At 42.7% G+C, this 22,868-nt stretch overlaps 1 protein-coding gene across 4 annotated transcripts in view; it reads left to right on the top strand.

The window, feature by feature from the left end:
* The window catches only part of CCSER2 (coiled-coil serine rich protein 2), a 160,424-nt gene that overhangs the window by 29,148 nt on the left and 108,408 nt on the right, over positions 1-22,868 (top strand). For 3 of the 4 annotated variants that reach the window (XM_090144818.1, XM_090144815.1, XM_090144817.1), the window contains exon 3: positions 15,232-15,334. The exons of the other annotated variant lie outside the window; for it this stretch is intronic. The gene's annotated coding sequence lies outside the window, so the exon portion shown is untranslated. The remainder of the gene's footprint in view (positions 1-15,231; positions 15,335-22,868) is intronic. 4 annotated transcript variants of the gene reach the window in all.

Below are 22,868 nucleotides of genomic sequence, written 5' to 3'. Positions count from 1 at the left end.
TGCTGAAGCTGTTTGAAAGGTTGTATACATTGTACAGAACTATACTGATAGGAGACTCCAGATAAAAACTTCTGATAGTACACTGTTAAAATGAAATTATTAATCATCCTTGTGACTTTTTCTTCTTTGTCACATTCTGCTTAAGAAAAGGAAAATGCAGAAGTGGAAAAAGTGTATAAGCGAGACAAGCACAGACCTTTAAAACAGGTGGCAGCTGTAGTTGAGGGATTTGGAAAGCTAGGGGAGCTCAGCGTTTTGTGATTATCTTTTTCTTGGTGGGGAGAGAAGTAGTATTCTTGGAAAGATGCAACAAGTAGTAAATATCCTGGTTTTATCAGATTAACAGCCAGGGATAAAGAGAACGTGAAAAGCAGAGCATCAATCCTTTGTAACATTTGCTTTAGATTAGCCCTTTCCTCATCATGTTTGCAAATGAGCTTTTGACTTTGACTAAGTCTACAACTCAGCTTCTGCCCGTAACAATTCATCTGAGTCCATAAAAGGGCTATTTCATTTGTAATCACATTCAAGATCGTCACATTTAAGCAAAGCAATGAAAGCACTGTAGACTTCCATGTGCAAAATACTCATCAGTGATTCTCAATTTAATGTGTATCTTTAGTATTGGTGCGACTATCACAGTGATCACTACCAGAACATTTAAATGCCTTGTTTAACATCCTAATAGAGTTAGACTATTCTTTTTTTCTTTAAAGGTGTCTCTTCAATATTTTTAGCACTTGGCTCAATGAAAGATTAAACAGTTGTCTGAACAAATTGAAAGAACATTTACAAATATCATTTTTTTTATTATTTAATAGAGCTTTCCTTATGACTTTGAGGCCCTACCTTGCCACTTTATTGTTATTCTATTCTAACTATAGCTTAAATATAACCCCAAGTATTTTTCTTTACCTTTGTCAGTGGAATCTGTTTTGCTCTTTGCTTTGGAGAGGATTAAAAAAGTCTGTTTACTGTTTAACTGCCAGGATCTTGCACACCACACTGATTACTATAGCAGCTTAGCTTTTCTTGTCCAGGAAAACAAACCAACCAAGCGACTAACCAATGTATAATCAGCTTATCCCAAGGAGAACGGCATCCTAAATACTGATACTCAGTTACACAAACAGTGTACACTCAGGCTCTGGGAATATGATACACAAAAATACTGTTCTTACCTATTGTGTTTCTGGCCAGATGAGCCCCAGTTCACTCGCTTTCTTTGCTGAAAAAGCATAAAATAAACCAACATGGAATTCTCAGATCTCTGTAGACAGATGAAAAACAAAACTGCGCAACCAGTTTAACAGGACAGAACTGTTTTTTCCATATGGCTCCTCAATAGGCATCGTAGTTAGATTGCTTGCCGTCTTTCAAGGAAAGAAAAACAGTTATGATATTTAGTTAGGTTGGGATTTTTCAAAGATTATTTTCAACTTGCATAATTCTGCAATCTCCGGAGCTCTGGCTGCTGCTCTTTCTGTTCTGGAGCTCCTGGGGGCTGTGCACCTTCACCCGTGCTTCACCCGACCCCAGGACCTGGCTCGGCTCACTGTCAGCAGATGCTGGATGCTGGAGCAGTGAGCCCAGCCTGGCCAGAGAGCAGAGCGGGGCTCTGACAGAAGCACAGGGAGGGGGAGACAGGGAGAGCAGTTAACCCTTATTAGTCCACAATTCTGGCCAGCAATGGGCACACCAATTGCCTCCAGAAAATACTCGGCATTAGAAGCTTGATGTAGCAAGTCCATGGAGCATGGGACTTTGCTGCCTTCAGCAGTGAAGCTGTTCAGGATTGTTTCAGAGGTGCTGTGTTTAGTTATGTTGTTTATGGCCCAACAGGTGCTGACTGGCTCACAGAAGGGAAGGAAGAAAAAGTATGAGAGAATACTCTGCATTTTTTGAAGCAGTCTGGGATTAGCAATCCTTTGGAGCCTGTCAGGAATCTATTGATTAGAGCTGTGCAGGTTTCTTGGCTTGCAGTGGCTGTATAAGAAACTCCAACCGTGTATGGGCTGTACTGTGTTTGAGGGTGCATGGGAAACTGCTCTTGGCCAGATGAAGAATTACTTTTGCAATTGGGGCTGCACAGCAGCTGTAGCAAAGCTTTTGTCATGAGAAGGCCTACTTTTGCTGTGTGAGAGTGGGACATGCTGCTTCTGCTCACTGACTTCTGAGGTGTCAGGAGAGGAGAACTGGGATGTCTCTACATAGACTTTATCTGCTCCAAAGGCCAACCCTGGAAAGTTGCATGAAGGCAATCTGCAAGGTAAAGAGACAGAGGACATTAGGGATGTCTTTTGCCCTGCATGTGGCAGGGGGGTTGGAGATTCATGATCCTTGAGGTCCCTTCCAACCCTGGCAATTCTGTGATTCTGTGATTTTTGTCTATTTAAAACTGAAGCTGCTTGTTTGGTGTTTGAACAGAGTGACTTGCAGCAGCACTTCGCTCTTTCCACCCCAGGTTGAAGATGCATCATCAAAGCCTTGCCAAGCCTAAAAAGTTGCTGAGGAGAGGGGAAGTATGAAGAGGTCTCTACAGATTCTACATAACACAGCCCAAAGAAGGCTTAAATTTGCTTATCAATAGGTATAATGGAGAGAAATATTTATAGTGTGCTTACTCTTGCTGCAGAATATGTATGGCAGGATTAATTCTCATTTTTTCAGCAAGAGTTACCTATAAATTTAGTTGAGCAATGGGCTTGCTGAGCCCTCTTGTTGTTTTTTTTCACGAAGGGACAGCATGTAGGATTCTCAGTACAGATGCTGCATGATCAGAATGTTGGTGCTGTGGTGCTGATGAGGAACTTTGCAAGATGTTTGGACAGCTAAAAAAAAAAAAAGCAGAACTAAAAAACATTCAGACAACAAAATGAAGAACTAATGAAGATGTAAGCACAGCTGGAAGCAATCCATTCCCCCCAAAAAAAAAGCATGAGAAAAGGTGCTGTCAAATTATTCAGTGACTTCCCAGACTGGGTGTGGAGGGTGTGGGAGAGGGAAATGCAGGTCAGGTGAGTTGCGTTGAAACAATGTGCACTGAAAACAGCACAAGAGAAGGAGTGCTAGCCATAATAGAAGTGTGGGAATTGCAGCATGTGTTTTGCTTTGGAAGGATTTATAAGTGGAAGTGGGCAGCAGGGATTGTTAAGGAGTAACTGGTGGTGTTAAGTAGGAGGATCTTAAGGAAAAGCTCAAGCAGATGTCTGGTATATCACCAGTAAATACAGGCACAGTAGATGGGTTAGTTACAGGAGAGAGAGACTCACTGTCTTACCTTGCAGACCTTCCATGCTGCTGTCAACATACTCAGGGCATAGGTCAGCTTCCAGGGCGAGCAATGGGCATCTTTTCACTATTTGTTTTATTTGTTTTAAGCCAAATTCCCAAAGGAGCACTATGTCTCCTGTTGAATAATTTGAACAGAGTTCTCAGGGGAAAGAGGCTGACAAGGTGATATAGCTATGGAGGTATACCAGTTCCTCTCAGTAGTTTCTTGTGCTTCCCACATATGTGCTTACATGCTTTGCTGGAGCAGGATGTACACTGGTGCATCTAGAGCTTCACTCATACGGTTTCAAAGGAAAAAACAGTGCTATCTACTGAGCAAGTAAGAGCTAGGTTATACGCCCATAATATAATCTATTATATTATATATGGTTTATATAACTTGAGTGAGCTCAGTGGCGTTGCAACAGGGATAAATCAACCCCTGATTTGGCATAAAATTGGTACCACAGATTTCTCAGTAGGAAAAAGTACAATGAGTCGGTTGTGCTTCAGACCTGAGGCAGTGACTTGAGGAGGGCTGCACAAGAGATCCAACTGTTGTCCCAACCCTGCTGGCCATCAGTAAATGTAGGAGATAGCCACCTTTAACATCTAATATCTGATTTATACTCTTTAATGTAGTAGCCCTGCTACAAGATAAGTCATGCTAAGAATGATGGAATTCTGATGGAGCAAGAAGTCTAGCTTGAAGCTCTGAAAGACACTTCATGTGTGTATTTCCCAGAAAAGTGGTCCTGGTAAAGGCTCCCGCAAGCCAGGGCAGCATCCTACAGTCCCTGGCAGCTGTTGTCCAGCACTTCCTGCCTGCAGCAGGTTATTTTTTCTCTGGATGCTTTACAGAAGGCTGCTCAGAGTACCTCTAGGAGACGACCTGCCCAGCCTGACCCATGCGGTGTACCACTAAAAGCTGGCAGCATGTTTTTGCACTTGGCACAGGGTGCAAAAACCTCACTGCAGGTCTTTCCGGTGAGGAATTGTTCACACTGCTAACTTGTCTTTGATCAGGTTGTGTTCATCAGAAAATGTGAGAGATTAAGATATCTTGTTTCTCCCCCTGGTACAATGCACTGGAGTGTGGTAACAAGGCTGCTTGGGATTCCCACCACAGCTCATCTGGATCAGGCCCTGGCTGTAGCCCAGGCTGCTGCGTACACAGACAGCTTCCTTGTGTCCCCAGCCCTGCCCCGGGAGTTCTATTTCATGAAACTCTGTAAGCACATTAAAAGTGCATGGGGAAATAGAAATCTAATCTTTCAGTTATTGAGACAAGTAACATTCTCCTTTACTGTTCTTCAGATGATCACATATATGCCCATGTCTTTCAAAAGTCTGATTCAAAATTGATAGTCTTTAGCTCTCAGCTACATACCTGTCTAAAAATACCTCTTCAACTAGCATTAACTCCTGTGTTCATAGCCCTGAGTGGAGGCAAGCAGCTATGGGTGTCTGACATTTTTGTACATGTTCTGTATTAGATCTGCAGGGGAAATTATAGCACCTAAATAGCTTTTGCATTTTCCAGGGCTGCAAGTAATAATCTTTTCCTCTTGGCAGAATTATCTCGCTTGTCCTGATGGCTATCAGAAGTGTGCAAATTTCTTTAAAAATCTGCTTCCAAGTGGAGGGATTGTCAGAATCATTGCTTGATAGCTACCAGAACTAAAAGATCCTTGAGAAGTTAACATACTTCTGGTTAATATTACTGCTCAAAAAATATCTTCTTAGGCATGCAGCTGGGATCCAGAAAGGAGCACGCTTCTTTTCGAAACTGTGGAAGAAAAGCCTAAGGATAAGTCTGGACCTTCAAGCATGGTGACATACAGTGGTGGGGCAATTGTTTCTATTTCTTCCAGGTTTTGCCAATCCTTGGCAATGCATGAACACTCAGAGGACTGTCTGATAAGGAAAGCCCTGTCTGTTCCTGTTTAGCAGCATTAATAAAGCTGGAAAGACAGGGAATGGGAACTGCTCCTAGGTGAAAAGTGGACTTGGGATTTTTTTTTTTTGCAGCAGGAAATGGGTTGTTTCAGAAGCTGTTGGGTTGTTCCAGTATTGAGTGTTGATTTTACAGGCTACAGAGTCAGTGGCCTGCCACATTTGGGATCCATAGCCCCTGCTTTGGCATGCCTCTGAGTTCTCCAGGGGATTATATAGGAGTGATTGCTGTATATGCTAAAATTCCAGATGAGGATTTTTGCTTAACAGTCACTTTCCAGGGAGCAAGATACTAATGCTTTTTTACTTGAAAAATGAATTTATTGTTTTTCCCAGTGATACTGTAGACAGTCTTGAAAGGTCTTTTATTAAGAAGTTATCTGAAAATATGGAAACATGATTACCCTTCATTATTGTCTCATATTTTTAAGTGCAATTGTAACTACTCAGAGGAGTCCAGAAATATTACATATTGTATATGGGAGATTTCGTGTGAGGCTCTGATCTTGCAGGATGTAATTACTTCTGATGGTACTATATCCAATTTATTGGGAAAATTCCTTATTTTTGTGTTCCTCTGCAAATGTATACTGTGCAATAACAAAATCAGGTTCCCAGACAGGATTCATATTACACTAACAGCTTCATGAATTAAAAAAGTATTGAAGGTCCTGAGCTGCTATTTTCATCTTTTCCTTTTACCATTCCCTCAGGCTTTCAGGATTTTAGGTAACTGAGACCTGTTAAAGAAGGACTTCTAAAGCACCTACAAAATTCCCTTCAAGATGTCGAAGCAGGGTAACTGTTTGGGCAGGTATGGAGTAATGATGTGAAGTTGTCAATTCAGCTAAGAGCTGCTGAATTGAAGAAGCTACAGAAAGGAAAGGAATGGTACTGTTGATAATCAGTGTGCTATGTTAATAGGGTAATCCCATCTTTTGTTTTTAGCTACAGTCTTACTACTTTACGTGCCAAAGGATTAACCTCATAAATCAGACTAATCCATCCTTGCAAACAAGGAACATCCAAGTCTTTTCTGTGACAGAGTTTCCCAAGTGCTGGTTTAATTTCTCTTAATGACAAGTTGTAGAGCAGCAGGTAATGTTAGCAGCCAGACTCTGCTCTCAAATCAAGCACAGTCCTGCCATATTTCTCTTTTCTGGAGGAAGTGTCCCTGCTCTTATTTTATTCCAAAAGCTTTTTACAAACACTTTCAATCTGGCCATGAGGCCATTCATCTTATAAGTACTGGCTTTGTTTTGACTATTTTGCTTTCCTCTTGGGCACCTGGGAGAGCTCCTTCTTCCACGTATGCGTGGGAATTTCTACCTAAAGTGCAGAACAACTTAAGGATGTAATCATTGGTCCTTGCTCTGTTTGTCCCAAGGGTCTGCAGCAGTTTGCTCTTAAGATCTCCACCAAGTACCTCTTATAATGCTGATGGGAAAGCAGGATTCATGAATTTTCCTTCTGGAACTGTTCTGAGGCAGCCAATGGAGAAGGAGTTAACTGCTGTCCTCTTTTCCGCTGTTCCTGGCTGGAGTTGCTGGCATCCCATCTGGTCTGGGCTGTCCGAGCTCTTCCAGCTGTCTCTGGGGAAGGTACTACAATACCCAGGAATTTTAACAATCCTAAACAGATTGGGGCCACATATGGAGCAAAATGATTAGATTAGAAGAAATCCAATCACATTTGCCACTCCGGCGTTATATTTTTAAGCTTTTGGGATCAGGCTTTCTGCTCAATTATGGGTATTTTGCATGCAGCAGAGATGAAGTTGTACCGTTCATCTCTGCATCTTGTCCCAGTATCCATTTTAGTGTTTGATTGTAGGAATGTAATGAGTAAGTTAGCATTACATCTAATACTATGTGCCACTTTTGTTTTAAATTATCATAGCAATGCACTGTTTGTGACAGCCATAGTTATACTGCAAAGGGGAGGGAATACAAAACATGTATACAGAAGGGGGAGAATAATCCCTATGCTGTGTTTATTCTGCTTTCATTATTCTAATGGTTTGGGATTATTTTTTATGTGCAACTAAAAATTGTTGGCTATTTTGTGAGAGCTTAACAGTAAGAGTTTCTATCTGTGGAACAGTTTTTTTTTTTTTACAAAAATCTTCCACTGAGCAAACCCTTGGTGCTCTTTGTGCCATCTCCATCTCTTGATACCACCCTCCTCTGAGACATAACATCCCAGTGTGACTTAGTTTGTTGCAGCAGCCCTGAAATCCTGTCTTTTCTCCTACCATCCCTGCCTGAGCACGGAGCACCACTGAGTTTGTTTTAAGGCAGTGTTCTTGTGTAGGAATGTCTTTGTTTTTCTGTAGGCTTCCTGGGCTTTTATCTGGTGTTGGGAAATGCCAACAGAGATGATAGAGAATGGAGGTGGACAGAAGCACACATTCAGCTGCATGGAAAACTGTCCATGCACCTCCATAGGTACTCTCCAGAGCACTGTGGTATCTGTTCTCTGCACACCTCTGCTGTGTTCTGCTTCAGTGCTCTAGCATCTCAAGTGCTTTGCTTGCCCAGTCTGTGCTTCAGTCCACCTGCTCCTATGCTTTCTGCTTGCCTGCTGCCCCTCATTTGTCTCCACGTGGGATGGGTAAATGCCTATGCTAGGGTGCAGGAACACAGGTCTTTGGAAGACCTGTATGTGGAGGACCTTGTAAAACCAACACAGCTTTTTTTCTGGGGCAAACCTGAAAGGTCACAATCATAAAAGGGTCCCTTAGTGAATCTTCTTAGTGCTGGCAGATCTGGTTCTGTTTGTTTTTCTTCCCATGGATCAGAAGTTTTGCCTGGGGTGAATTTTCTGCTTAGAAAAGTTTGATTATAAAAACAGTCTTGCTAACTCTTTTCCTTACATCTTGGGTATGATTCAACTCCTCCAGCAGCCTCTGAAGGAAGTAATCTGCCAGGCTGCGCTGGGATAGCCCAGTAACCACAGAGCGCTTTACCTTTTCTTTGGCACAGGTCTGCGGGAGGAACATCAGCAAGGGGTGCCACATCTTTGCTGTAGCATGGCAGCACAACTAAAATAAGGGATTAAGAGTAGTGGCTGGAGCCACCTGATGCTTCAGGGTTTTCAGGAAAGCTGGGAAGTTGCAGTGTTGATTTACTTTGAAAAACATGACTGCTTAAATTTACAAGCTATTTTATGGACTTGTTAATTTTTCATGGGGAAGGATAAATAAGACGCTGGAAAGGAGCTCAGAATATGGGCTATTTACACTTAATTTATAAATTATGAACTTGCAAGCTGATACTTCACGGTGCTTGGTATGATTTCATAATGAAATCAAATGTATCATTCTGCTTCTATGTGGGCTCTGGCACAACATGAACATTTCTTGCCCCAGGCAGTTTCTGGCAGCAGTGGCTGGAGCATGGCTTGGCCCATAGCTGATAGAGGGCTTTCATTTGCAGTGCCCTCAGCTCATTTTCCTTATGTTCCTGCTTTCCCATGTTGGATGTCTGACTCCCACGTTACCCTACTGTGACTCCACCAAATTCTGCTGTGAGATTTCTGCAGCACAAGAGAGAACTAGGGAAATCTAAAAAAGCACGAGTGGCATGTTCAATCTCGTTATGCAAGATATTCAGGACAGGGATAAGAGGTGTTGCCCTTTTTGAGCCTTTGCTGTATTCAAGTAACACCCAGACTCCAGGAGAAACTCCTGCTTGGGCCTTGGAGGAGTTCTGTAGCAGGGCAAGAAGCAGAGGTTGCACTGTGAGGGCAGAAGTGCAGAGGATCTGGGGAAATCCCAGCCTTACATGTGCTTATTGTGATTGGATTTGCATTGAATTAGATGGAAATGTGTGCGAAGAAAGAACAGCCACAAGCTCACATGGGATAAACTTGGTATTCTCCCTTTACTGACAGTGTTGCTTACGTATTAGATTCAGACTGCTTTAAAATAGTGTTTCTGACTTTAGATTAGCTCTGGTGTTGTCCAGCATTTCAGATTTATTCCTGACACTGGCCTTATTCATTTTACCACTTGGCCAGTGGCCATTTCTCACTAAATCTTGCCTTTAGGCTTCAGCACGATTGAGATCTTGCTGCCTTGTTAGTGCTGTCCGTCAGTGCTCGACTTCCCAGGAAGCTGCTCAGAGCAGGAGCAGCCTGTTGGTGAGTTCTGTAAGCAATGGCCTGCACTGCTGGCCCCGCTCACTGCCAGCCCCACAACTCTGCTGGGACCTATGGCCAGCAGTAAGGGCACTTTGCATCCATAGGTCTTAAGTCCCTCCTGCTCCCAGTGAGATGCTTTGTAAAGACCTCTAAGCTTGGAGTAACCTACAGCCCTTGCCTTCCAGTTGTCTCTCACATGTTGTGATGGTCCCTTATCAGGGAGCTGGGGTGGCCAGGCAAGCCACAGGGCAGGTGGTTGGCTTGCTGTGTGGCTTCCAAGTCACCTTCAGCGCAATGATGTGCAGCTTTCTGGCTTGTTGCTCCTGTGTTGAAGGATCTTTAGGGGATTCTGGTGTTGACAAACCATTTCAGGCTGAATACTCCTCAGGTCTGAAGAACAGGATGTGAAAGGGGAGCTGTCATTTGAAATCTCTGAATTTCCTTCCTCTCTGTGAGCTTCTGTGGGTTTCACTTTGTTGTGTTTTTTTTTCTACACAGATTATCTCTTGTCATGAGCCAGATTTGATTTTAATTAGTGTCAGTACCAGAACTGATGTTAAGAAGTTGCCTAATTTTGTGCTATTGCAAAAACCTTGGTATCTGTAGGTGCATCTGATGTCTCAATTTGCATCCTTTGGTAATTTATTTGAGCATCAGTTAGAAATAACTTGTTATTGGATTTCACTAGCTTTAAGGCGTGTTGTCCATCAGCATGGCCTACCTGTGTGGCAGGAAGAAAAAGCATTAGATTTTGACTTTTCTTGTCCTAAGCCCCTCAACGCAGCCTGTTCACACTGGAGTGCTACATCTCACACAAGTTGCTGTGGACCCATTTGCTGGCTATTGTATTATGCACAACTCAGTGAGTGAGGAGAGATAAGGGTCACCTGGCCATTTAGCAGGGAGAAACACAAACTTCCTTGCTCTGAGGATGCTGGTCTTAGATGGGGCAGAGGGGAGCACGTTCCCAGAGGATCTGGCCAGCAGGAAGGGGTCATGCTCTTCACCTTTCCCTTTGGCATGGAGTACAAGTTAAACTCACTTGGGCTGGAGGCTGCAGAGCTGGAGCACAATTGCTTCACATTCACCTCCACAAATATAAGGCTAGAAGGTTGTAGGTGAAAGGTGTCGTTTGAAGACGTGCTGGGCCGCAAGGCAAACAGCAGGCAACTGTCGATCTTGTGGAGGCAGAAGAGAGCAGAGCCTGGGAAGGTGTATTCAGAGGAGTCAATGTGACAGGGTCAGGAGATGGCCCCTCTCAATGCTGCTTGCCTGTTCCATTCAAATGCAGCTAGGTGCAGGGCAATAGAGCTACTACTCCAGATGGCCAGGGCAGCATGTGCATTATCTGCTCCTGCAGCACCCTGGGAGAGAGGAGAGCTGCTGGCTGAGGAGCAGAGAGTGAGCTGGTGAGTAGGGACCAGGAGATAGGCAGAGAGGGTAGGAGAGGCCACCCCATTTAGTACCAGGCTGGATCCCTGGATGTAGGGAGCTCTTCTCCTCCTCTTGCTGTGTCACAATGCAAGTTTCTTGGATTTTCTTGTCTGGAGAAACGCATGTGGATGTGCTACCTGATCTGTTAGCTTCCACAACTTGGTAGGCGTGGGCCAGTGGATAAAAACATGTTCTGTCCTCACTTGGTTCTTGGGATTGGTTTGTGCGATGTACACTGACCAACATTTAGATTTCTGAATTATGTCAATAGATCTCATTTTCACAGGGGAACTGGGGGAGGATCATTTAAGGGGAATTTTAGTGAGGAAATATGAGCCACTGGGAAACCAAACACTGAAATGTCTGCTCTGGGAGAACACCCTTCTAAATGAGGCTACTCCCAGATTTGTTGTCAAGGAAGGAACGTAGGAACATTGCTAAAGGAATGAATCCTTCATAATAATCTCTGAGCATCTTTATGATACTAGTTCAGCGATTTCACTGCTGGCTCTGGGGAATTCCTGTTAACCGACTAAAGTGTGCTTTTTTTTCACTGTATTATGCACCTGACTTAATTAGCTGAGGGAGGAAAAAAGATCTGATAAAGCATCTTGGTTCAGAGGAAGATGCTAAAAGATGATTGAAAGAGAAAACTGGGAAAAGAAAGTAGACTTTCCTCAAAAGATCTACTCAGAAAAATGAAGCAGAGTGCCAGAAAAATGCATTGAAAGGAATAATGTCTGTCCCATCATATTTCAACTATAAGACCGCAAGGAAATGAAATTCACCTTCACACTCCAACGTGACAGTCTGATCCAGCCATGGAAGTAAGCTAAGCTAGGGAATGCACGCTGTACTCCTGAAAACACTAAGAAAAATCAGCAGTGTAAGTGGTCAAGGGAAATGAGACCTTCTTTGAGCCAAGTTGGCTTTATTCCTGGTCTTCATAAAACCATGTAAAAGCCCTTTGGAGTTTAAAGTGATGATCGTGTTCTGTTGTGCTCTTAAGAACAAAGTCCTTTCAGAGGTGTTCTGTTTTGTTTTCCGAAGTATAAATGTCACATCTTACTGGAGTGAATCCTTTCTTCCTTTATTCGCAACGGCTGTGAAAATGTCCAAGAGTCCCAGCTTGCAAGCACTCCTCACAAACATCCTCACAAACAAATTAATTACCCAGGCTTCTCCTGGAGAGGTTATGCAAAGGGCATATGCAAAGGTCCGGAAGCTGAGCCTTTGGCCCAGAGAACCCATTCTGTCTTGGGTAGGTGCTAATAATGCATTTTTAATTGTGCAATTAAAAGTCAATTACAGAACCAATATCACAGGCAGCACAGTCAAGCAGGGAGTGGACCTGTGAGATAGAGAAGAGACACAATTTTGTCTCTACCCTAGCAGCTTAATACACAAAAGAAGCTGATAAATCTGGCAGCCTGTCCACATATTTTCCACTTATTGAAACGAAAAGTGTGTGACTGTTTCTGCAAGCTGCTTCAGGAGTATCTACCTATCAAGTTTCAACGTAAGATACTTCCCTGAGATTTTCCACTCTCAAAAAACTGTTTTCCATGCCAGTGGCTCCCACAGGAGGATCTGAGACTGCTACCCCCAGTATTTGGAAAGCTTGAGAAACAGACATCCGCATGCATGCTGCAGTGCAGAGGTGCAAGACAAAGAGGTGAGTGACCACGTGCAGGCTGCTCACAGCACCACTGTGTTCTCCACATGGCCCTATCCCACAGGACAAGTGCTTTCACAGAAGGCTGAACCTGGCCTAGGGGAGTGGCTTTGTTCTTCCTGGCCAGGAGTGCCTAAAAGCTGTGTAGGAAAAGCAGAGGTGCTGATTGTATTAGTTCTCAGAGAAGGAGGCTGCTGTGCTGAGCTGGTGAAAAACCTGCTCCCTGTGATCTCACTGTGTAAACCATGCTGCAGAGTATTTTTTGATTAGGAGTGGCTCATCTCCCTGAGCACTCTTGCCAGTTGGTGGCCTGCACTCTGTCTGCTTTCCTTCCAGTTAAACAGAGGGAATAGAGTGGAAGGTGGTAACAAAGTGTCAGAAGCTGCTGGGTAGGATAGGTTGAATGTGAAATGGGGCTTGCAGGATGTGCTGAGAACGTTCTTTGAAAGTAGGGAGTAAAACTCTTTGGTGTAAAGTCAGCAACATCAGCCAAGCTGCTACAGATCCAGAGTTTGGAAGCTGTTGTGTTCAGTCTACATCAGCTAAAAGAACCTAACTAAAGGAAATGCCCCCCCTGCATTACGAAAGCAGCAGTATATATCAGCTTTTGAAGATGTAGAAGCAAAGGCTTCAAGTCACAAATGCTTTTAAGGTTTTGTGGTAGAACTCTGTTTTGGCTTTTGTTGCTGATGGTTTTTGTTGCTGATGGTGTTTCATTTTTTAAAAAGAGTCTGCATTCTCCTTGAAGGTCTCCCCAGTCATCTTCCATGGGCAATGGGGGATGAAAACTAGAATAGAGGGCTGTTAGCTGGTCAAAACATATGTCAGATGTTGTGGACTTGATCTCTGTGTTAGTTAAATTGCCTTTGAGCTCTGTATCTTATTCTTCCACTTTGCTATTCTTTTAATGTGATCCCAGCACCCTCAGTTCCATTTCCAGCCCATTGCTGGGAGACTTTGCATTGCTTTGGCCACGCTTTGGTGGGCCCTGTGCCTCACATGTGGGAACACAGCCTCAGTCAGTCCTGACCAGAATTTCCTGAAATGCAATTTGTGAAGATGACATTTCTCCATGGAGAACATTTAGTACAATGTGGTTTCCAGTTTTCTCCCCTTTTGTAATTTTGTATCTGCTATTAACTAAGTCTGTCATTCTGGGCAGGGGTGTGGTTTTGGTTTGTTCACTCTGTTCAGTGGGAAATACATTACTTTTGCCTTCTTACTAAATCCTGTATCAGGAAAATAAAAAAAGTTTGAGAAATACTCTTAAACCCTGGCAAAAAATACAAACCATTATAGGTGCCAGAAATGGGAAACAATGAAATAACCATCTGGAAATAATAGTAATAGTTTCACAGCAACATAAAAGCATAACTTATAGTATTCATAGCTTGGCTGAATCTGCTTATATTTTCCCTTTGTTAAAATACCAATTTTTGAAACATATGTAAAGAAGTTAGGCTGCAACTGGACGTGTTCTGCTACCCCTGAAAATTTTGCCATCAAACTCATCTTGAAAAGCTGATTGATAACTCTCATGAGGTGACATTACCTCTATTTCTGTCTGCCAGCAATGGAGAGAAGGCATCTGTGAGGGATGGTATATCAGCTTCTGATTTGTGTTGTACTCTATCTAGAATTCCTGCAGCGCAGGCCTGCACTGTCTTTCTCCTTGAGACTCCTGAGACAGCACGTTTTCATGCTACTTCTGGCAGGAGATGATATGTTCAGACTCTGCTTTAGCCCTGGTGGCCCTTTACATCAGCCTCTGGTGGGGCTTTGGGACAGGCAGGCTAGAGGAGGAGTTTCATGGCTGACACATAAGCCTTGTATGCAGCCCTGTGACCCAAGGTGAGGAGAGATCTTTCTGGGGAGAAGGCCCAAACTGTGGTGGCTGTGAGTGCACTGCAGTGTGAGCCCTGGTGTAGGATGTGTGCTATTTCACTGTGCAGACTGCCTTTGTACTCAATATGAACTTATAGAACTGTAACAGTAAATAAATACTATGAGCAGATCTACTCACTCTATCACCTTCAATTACTTTATGTAAAAACACTTTACTATATGCATATTTCTTCAGTGAGAACACTTTCCTATCGTTCATGCCAATGGGCAGCACTATTTATGGTCCTGCAGTGTGAATGCTCGACAGAATTCTTTGCAGCTGGAGTTCTCTTAGGTTGAGTCCTTTGAGTCTTAGAGGTGTCCCTTTGAGACTGAGTAGGACAGAGGAATACCTTCTGTGTGGGAAATCTCTGTAAACTAAAACAGGTCTTTGAACTAAAACAGAAGAGGAAGGCATATAGATTCTTTGAACATTGGCAGAAGTATTTGCTGACATATTGATACCTCCAGCCTGTCATCCAAAAGATTTGAGCCTACTTTCTTGCCTCAACTTCTGTGTCTTGGTATTTTAGGAGGAAGAGGTGCCCTTGCAGGTCTCCCACTAACCATAGGACAGTATACCCAACAGCATGACTCTTGTGACTCCCTGTCACAGGCATGAAAAAAAGGGAACCTTTACTAATGGGAATTTAATTTATGTGACCTTGAAAGGGGCCATGCTAGACATGATGTACATGTTACTGTTATTAGAAACATGAATAAATGTAATAGAATGAAATAACACTTGGAGTTTAAACAGATATCAGCTCCACCCAGGCATTCCTGAAAAAAACAAATATGCAACATATGCAATAACACTGAGCAATTCAGGGAGGAATTCCTCTTTTTTTTTCTTTTGTCCCCAGCCATGAAGCCTTTTAAGAAGTATGCTATCCCTTCCACTGAGGGCAAGAATTCTTCTCTTTAGACAGGAAGGAGAACTTGCATCAGTCTTGAGAGCTCAAGTATGTGAGTACACAGCTCCTGCTACATTTGAGTTGACTGTTTCCTGTTTGCAGATCATGGCCCTCTTGTCCTTTGTAAGTTGCTAAATGGAGGAGGGTGGGGTGAGCGTCTAGCTGGGACCCAGTGCACTGACAATGGCTCACTTTTGTGGGGAGTCGCAAGGAAAAGTTGAGTCACTGACCTCATTTTTATAATAGAGCAGATTAAATAGGAGGAAAGACTGTTTCCTTAAGACTGATACTTAAAAGTATGTGAATGCACTCTGAAATGAATGATAATCATTTAATCTACGTATAGTTTGTCTTAGGACGTTTTTTAATTTATCTGAGATACAATGTTATTTGAGTTGGGCTGGTTGAAAGATGTGTACTGCACAGCTTGTCAGCATGTTGTTGGGAGTCCATTTAAGTTTTTGTCACTTATTCTCTTACTGATTCACTGTTAAACCACACTGCCATGATCCAAAAGCCAGAGGATGCTAAACAAAGAAATTTACTTGGTTCCCTGACCTCTACTGGGGTCCTGAATTTGTGTTCTTCCAGACAGGTCCTTAGCTGTTAGGTCTTATTTCACACCTCAGTTGAGCAAGATGATTGAAAGTGTGATGCTCATTTTGGGCACCCTGATTGCACATTGACATTGCACTGTGAAGTCTTAAATTCATGCTGTATGCTCTCAGTGGAGACTTTCAACTCTGGGTGACTTGGGATCTACTAGTATGAATGACAGTCATTATTGTCTTATGTGAGATGGTGTAAGTGTTACTCTCCAGGTGAAAGGTCTCTTTCTCTATTTCTCACTATAATCAGGTTTTGGTTCTTTTGGTGGGGAGAGTATACAAATGCCTCACCAGCACAGTGAGTGGCTGTGTACAACCTGCTGCCTCACTAAGAATGGAAAAGAGCACTAGGCAGTTTGTGGTGACTGAATGGAAATCTTTCCTGCTTTGAGAGATCTGAAAGGATCATCTTGTATACACGCTTTAAATAGTTTTGAAAGCACTTTATAAATACTGAAACTATGCAGTCTTACTGCATTAAGTAAGAAAAAACTAAGTAACTCAACTATTTACACACTGTGTGAAATGAAACTGCTTTGCAAAGCAGTTTCTTCCTGGCAGCATGGGAGAAGAATTGCTGTTGTCTTGCAGTATCTATTGACATTAGATTTGTCGCATCTTTATTTGTGGTGGCTGCTCCATGGATGAACTCAAGAGATCTCTCTGCAGTGCTGCCAATCAATAATTTTCATCAACATTCATCTAATTTTCAGGGTAGAGAACAATAACCTGCACCAAGAGATAAGAACAAGTCAATGTCTGAAACAGCTTGGCATATTTTGATATTATCTCTCATTGCTGTTCTGAGATTCTTCTTGTGCTGGCTTGGAGCTGGCTCCAGGGTTTGTACAACCATCTGTAGCAACAGGGAGAGGCACTTGAGGCTGGCACAGGTTTTCCTGCCTCCAGGCTCAGCTCTACAAGCTTTCCAGGCCTACAACTGCAAAATCTTTTGCTCTGGCAATAAGCCAGGTGGGGTTCGGAAGTATTGCACACAGCTTTGGAGAGCTGTTGATGTGGAGAGAGGTCAAATGGGGCTCTATAGTATATTCCACAGCAGCTAGCAGCTGTGATTCCATGCGTCTCAGTAGCTGTGGTCAACTTGTGGTCTGATGTGTCTGAATGGTACAGAGGAAGTGGGTGGTACTTCTGCGTGCTCAGTTTCTCATTGCTGGCAGCTTGCTAGCCTACAAACTGTTGGATTCCAGCTGAGGGGGAAATAGGAGTTTAACAGTTATTTAGGCAAAGCAAGAAAACAAAACACAAATATGCAGTCCAACTTTCATGGCTACGGCTGTATGGGGTTCTCCTCCAGACATAATCAGATCAGAAGCAATCTGGGAGTTAAATTTGATAGTCAACTTGCTGGATTACATCAGCTGACAGCAATGTTAGAGGGACAGTGCACAAACTAGGCAGGCAGGGGTCCTGCAAAGTACGCTGGAGTTGCTTGATAAGTGCTCCGCAAGACTGCTTTTGGTTTTCTGAATCTTCTTCCTAAATTGCCTTACTGTGGCTGTATGCTTCTTATTTTGGGTGTGTTCTTGGTAACTGAAAATGAAAGGCCAGAACCTTGGCATTTAAGTGAAGGCAGATGCCCCTTTCACTTGGTGCCTTTGAAATTTTCTTGAAGTGGGATAATGTTTCTGCATGGAGTTATTCAGTGTTATTTGGAGGAAGGGAGGAAAATACTGTTAAATAACACAAATAGCACTGAGTACAATAACACCTTTGAATTAGGAACCCGACTCTTAAGTTCATTTCTCTTCGCTCTTTCCTTTCAGACTTTCTGAGACAGCCATAGGACTGCCCCCATAACTTTGCAGTTGTGTTGATGTTTTTGTTCTGTTTAGAAGACACTTAAATCAGTGAACACGAGTCACACACACATTTGCATTTTAAATACAATGGGATGGATATTCGTATCAAGTGCTTACACATTAGTCTCTCATGAGAACTAACATCATGCGGCCTATCTGAATCATCCCAAACAATCAAATTGGCTTAATCAGTAATAACTGCATAATTTTCTGCTGTGGTTCTTAATTAAAGGATAAATGTTGGAAAGAAGGTCCCACAAAGGCTGTGGGGAGAAGTGCTGCAGAGGAAGGGCAGTGCAGCACTGGTGCATCTGCTCTGGGTGTAGAGTGTGGCCTCCTTGGTGCTGTGGAGGAGCAAAGGCAGGATTGTGCCCCCAAATGTTTTATTTGCTGTGTCATGATAAATTCTGTTGTTTTTTCTTTTAATTGTGTTAAGTAATAAGTCACACATGGTGTAAATTATGAATTAACTTCAATTATCACTTGGATGGGTTTGTCCTGGATGGCTAAGGCAGGATGTGTATGTACAGCTCTGCTCTGTGGTTTTGGAGGGAGTCTTTATTTTGAAACAAAATGCTGGTACGGTATGTAAGAGGTGCCAAAAGAAACATGCAACTCAGATAAAAAAGAATGATGCCAAAAGCAGCCAGGCTGCAGCCTTCCAACCCTGGTGGCCTGAGAGGGGCTGGGAGAAACGGGCTGTTACTGGGCTTGGGCTGCAGCCCTTCCTTCCAGCCCTCCTGGCTCTGCAGGAGAAGAACATGCTGTGTCGCCTCCAGTATGTCTGTCTCATCCTTATGCCAGCTGTACCTCAGCCCAGAGCCCTGCTCCTGTGAACCTCGTGTGTGACTCCGTGAGAGTGATGGAGGCTGACTGGAGACACAGGTAACTGCAGAAGTTACAGTCATACAGGAAAACAGCAAAGAGCTTTTTTTATGTGTTTCATGGGCCATGTCCTGTTTCTCTGCCAAATGTGAAGTTTCCCAAGTCCTAATGCCCCTAGTGTTTCATTCCACTTCAGTATTTGTGTTGCAGAAAGAGTGAAGAGGGAGCAGTTTGGTTCTTTATGAACCCCTTAGCATTTCCAGTAAGAGATTCACTGAATAAACTTGTGCCCTGAGCTACTGGAATTGTCTGTTAGCTGCTGCCCTGCCATCTCTTTGTTGGCAGTACAAGCACACAGACTTATCCATGCAGGGGCCTCTCACTTCTGGAGTTCACTGAAGCCCAAGGGCTGATCCATCCATCTGCTCTGACCAGGCCCACTTGGAGCAGCTCTCCACAGTGGTTTCAGCTCCACCACTACATTCATGAATAGAAGAGTCCAAGTACAGTTATGCTGTAAACTGTTCACTCAATATCTTGTTTGGACCAGCAAGGACCTACAAGAGACTGTGGTCTGTCCCCTGGCCCCATATGCCAGCTGGCAGTCTTACTCCACCTGCAGATGGCCCTGCCAGACTTGTGCTCCTTGCTCTGTTAGCAAATGAATCAAAAAAATACAGTCATCTTGTGGCCAATCTGACCTCAAAGGGATGTGCTGTGTCTGTCAGATGATCCCTCTATTTGCCTGGCACTAATGAGTATGTAGCAGTGAATGGATAAATATGTTCTCTTTGGTTTCTTAATAGAGATGCAAGGGAAGTCATCCATCCTTCTTAATGTTTAAAGTAAAAATTGCCAGATTGTTAGCTGTGATTTATTGTTTTTGCTTGGGTCCTACAAATGGAGTAGATTCAGAAGGTTAAGCCCAGATGAGCTCATGCTGTTCAGCTGGATGATATTAGGAGTTAATCCCTTTGCATGGTTCCATGTTCTGTAATACCTCTCAAGCCTGATGATTGCAGCTGCATTTTAAAAGCTTTTTTAAAGATAATCTGCTGGAAATGTGAAGCTGGTAGAAATAAAGAGCAGTGTCTTCTTTCCATAGAGGAGACACAGTATTTGATTTCACACTTAAATTTTTCTTTGAAGTAGCTTGCTAAGCAAATTCAAGACTGATTGCACCCTTGCAGTGAGGACTTGTAAAGTCAAATCTGTTTTAGAGATGTAACTGGTAATGTTTCCCACAACCTCTGTATGTAATTAAAAATCTCCTTCACAATTTTAATAGCTTGTTTCGTGGTTAGTAAGTAACTTTTCTTTCTTCAATGTACTTATTCTTTGCTTTGTGTTGATGGCTTAAGATTTCTGGTTTCTGAGAATCTTTGGATTGCCTTGTTTTGACTGTAGCTTATCATCAGCCCAGTAATTTTACAGCCTTCTGGTTATGAGATTATCAAATATATGTATAGCAAATCTAGTCTGTGGCCTGAAACTCCAAGTGTGTGCCTGGCTGAGCTAGGGGTAACCAGCAGGGGTTATTTATTTGATTCCTATGCTAACAGAATGTTTTAGGGATTTGCTGCTTACATGTAAAATCCTCATAGTGGGTTTCTGAGCCATCTACCAAACAGCTGATCCACTCATCCAGGTTAACCTTCATGCTTCCATCTGTGTCACAGGACTCAGTGGATGGAAAGTGGATTGCGAATAGCAGATGAGCTCTCTTTGAAGAATTGTGTGAACACTGCAGTGCCCCAAGTGTTTGCAACAAGCTTCTGAGCTACATATTGATTAAAGCAAGCTTGCTTTAGAAAGAAAACCAGCATATTGCTAACTCTGGTTTGTTTTAATTCTTTTGAGTTTTTTTCTGCAGCTTCTGTGTAAAAAGAAAAAAAGTCCATATGGTTGTATGGAAACGTTATGTGAGTGAGTCCTAGTAACTTGAAAATCAGAAAGCAGAGCAAGGGGCTAAGTATAGGTAAGGGTGCCTGTCCTTTTAAGGTCTGAGATTAATGCAGAACTGCAGAACCCAGTCTCGTCTGTTAGAGCCAAGGAGAGCAAGGAAGAAGCTCTTTTCTATACAAGTGTTTAGTGCATCACTGTTACTCCAAGCTCCTTGTGGGCACATGCTCTGTGCAAATAGATGAGCTCTGCAGGCATACTGCAGGGTGTTGTTTCTAAGATCTGTGTGATCTGTAAGTCAGTCAAGTAATTCTGAGGGCCTGGATTTTGATTTAGGAATGCTTGGACTTGTCAGTGCCAGGAATGAAGCAGAAAGTAATAGAAAGGGTATTTGGAAGTGAACGAAGTGATGAAGGAGAAACAGATGGAAGAGGAAAAAGCATGATATTGTGCCGTTCATACTTTTCAATTGGTATTTTTTTCATATGTTTCTTGATTCCTTTTCAACTCCTTCACTGCTCTCCATTTCTGCTTCACGCCTGCTTAGGTTCAAACATGTAATGATAGAAAAAATTGGTCCTGTTTTTTTCTTTTTTATCTGCAGAAATGTGTGGAAGAGATTAAGGGCCCTCAGTGCTCAGTTGGATTTTGTGACTAAAATAGATGCCCAGTATATAGATTTGGATGAAAGTATCAAAATGTCTTTGTGGTGTCAGAAAAGTTGATCTTAAAGTTCATGAATCTAACTCAATGAGACCAAAAAGGTCATCCGTACTAGGCATGCAATTTTGCTCTCTTACTAATCGATTGCAGTAGTTTTCAAGGTTTAATCTTTCAGCTTATCCTTTCTGGCATAGACTAAAAAGCCTCCTGGTTGAGACTGAACTAAGACGTGAAAAATATTTAGTTCTCCAATGTCCCTCTGACCTTTGGCAAATCTGATCTTGGTGCATCTGTTCACCAGAAGTGCTCCTACGTATCTTCCAGGAATGGGAAAGGCAAGTCAGTTGTGCTTACGGCATCTAAGCATTCAGCAAGGTGGGGAACATACAGATACCTGCAGGCTGGAAAGCTTCTGGAGCAGTAATTTGGAGATACCCTTCTTATTTAGTATGTGGTAGCTAATGGTTTGTGAGAGGTTTTTAAATGAGCATGCTTAAAGTCTGTTTAATTTCCAAATAAAGCAATAATAAGAGCTATTGGCCGAAAGTAGGCTGTGTCAAATATTTGCCAGTGCTGTTATCCATGCCAGTACTGGCCAGGCCATTTTTTTGAAGGCTCTTGTATGCATCACCACCCTAACAAGCCACTCACTGGCTTGTTCCTCACATACCATAACATAGCTTGCGTTACTGTAAAAATGAGTACATAATGATGAAAAGCTAACCTGCAGAATTTAAGCTGCTGTACATGCTGGCAGGAGGATAGGTAACTGGAATCTGGCTTACCAGCACTGTGTACATAACTGGGTGGCTGTGTGAACGCCTCTTGAAGGTAGGAAACGTGTAGCTAAAGAGTCCCTGAAGTTGTTTTCAGTTAAACTTGGAGCTCCTGGAGGTTCTGCTGCCTGCTGAGCGCTCAGCACACCAGCTCTTTGTTTCAGACTTCCATCATAGTGAGAGCTGGGGAGTTCTCCGGAGATCTGAACTTCGGGAAGTACTTTCTTATCCCTGGGCACTAGATAATGCTTATAGCAATGAAAAACAAGAGGTGCAAGAAAGAGAATCGCATATGAAAAAGGAAGCAGGGCTTTCTGTCTGCCTCATTTAAAGGAAAGATGTGGTGTTATTTAAGTGGAGGACATTTTCACTTAAAGATCTATGGGGAAAAATTCTTCAGTGTGCTGTGCCAGGGGAAGGCATAGGTAATGAAGTTCTCTCAGCTCCCGTTGGCTGCATACATGGTTGCCGTTATGATCTGAGATGTGGATTCTCCACTGCAACATCCCCAGAAAGGAAGAAAGGAATAAACCCGAAGCTTTTCTTTTTTTTACAATACTTAAAGTTGGAATATATTCTGTGTATTTTTAGAAATGAGATAAGTAATGGAGAGGCTGATTTGCACAAGGCTTCCTTCAACCATCAGGCATTTTGGATGCAGTAGTATTCATTCTGTAGGAGTCCTTCTACAAACTTGGATGAAAGATGGCTTCTTCAAAAGAAACCATGTTCCTCTAATTTGCTGAACTTCAAGTACACCAGCCAAGTATGGATATCTGCATACTTGGCTTGTGATCATGAAAACAAATATGCTAGCAACACCACTCTTAAAAGTGTATTAGAGCAGTAAGATACAGATTAAAGCAATGTTTTGGTTTACATGCAGGTTAAAAAAAGTGATGAAAAGTTTTAGTTGAGTTTCAGCACAAAACTGAGTTAACTATGACATACTTCAAGTCTGTGTGCTACAGTCCAATTACACGATATACAAA

This window comes from Phasianus colchicus, chromosome 8, assembly GCF_987193195.1.
Source record: "Phasianus colchicus chromosome 8, bPhaCol1.hap1.1, whole genome shotgun sequence".
NCBI classification, from domain to species: domain Eukaryota; kingdom Metazoa; phylum Chordata; class Aves; order Galliformes; family Phasianidae; genus Phasianus; species Phasianus colchicus.
The sequence above is the reverse complement of the archived record's forward strand: the minus strand, read 5'-3'. Positions and strand labels throughout refer to the sequence as shown.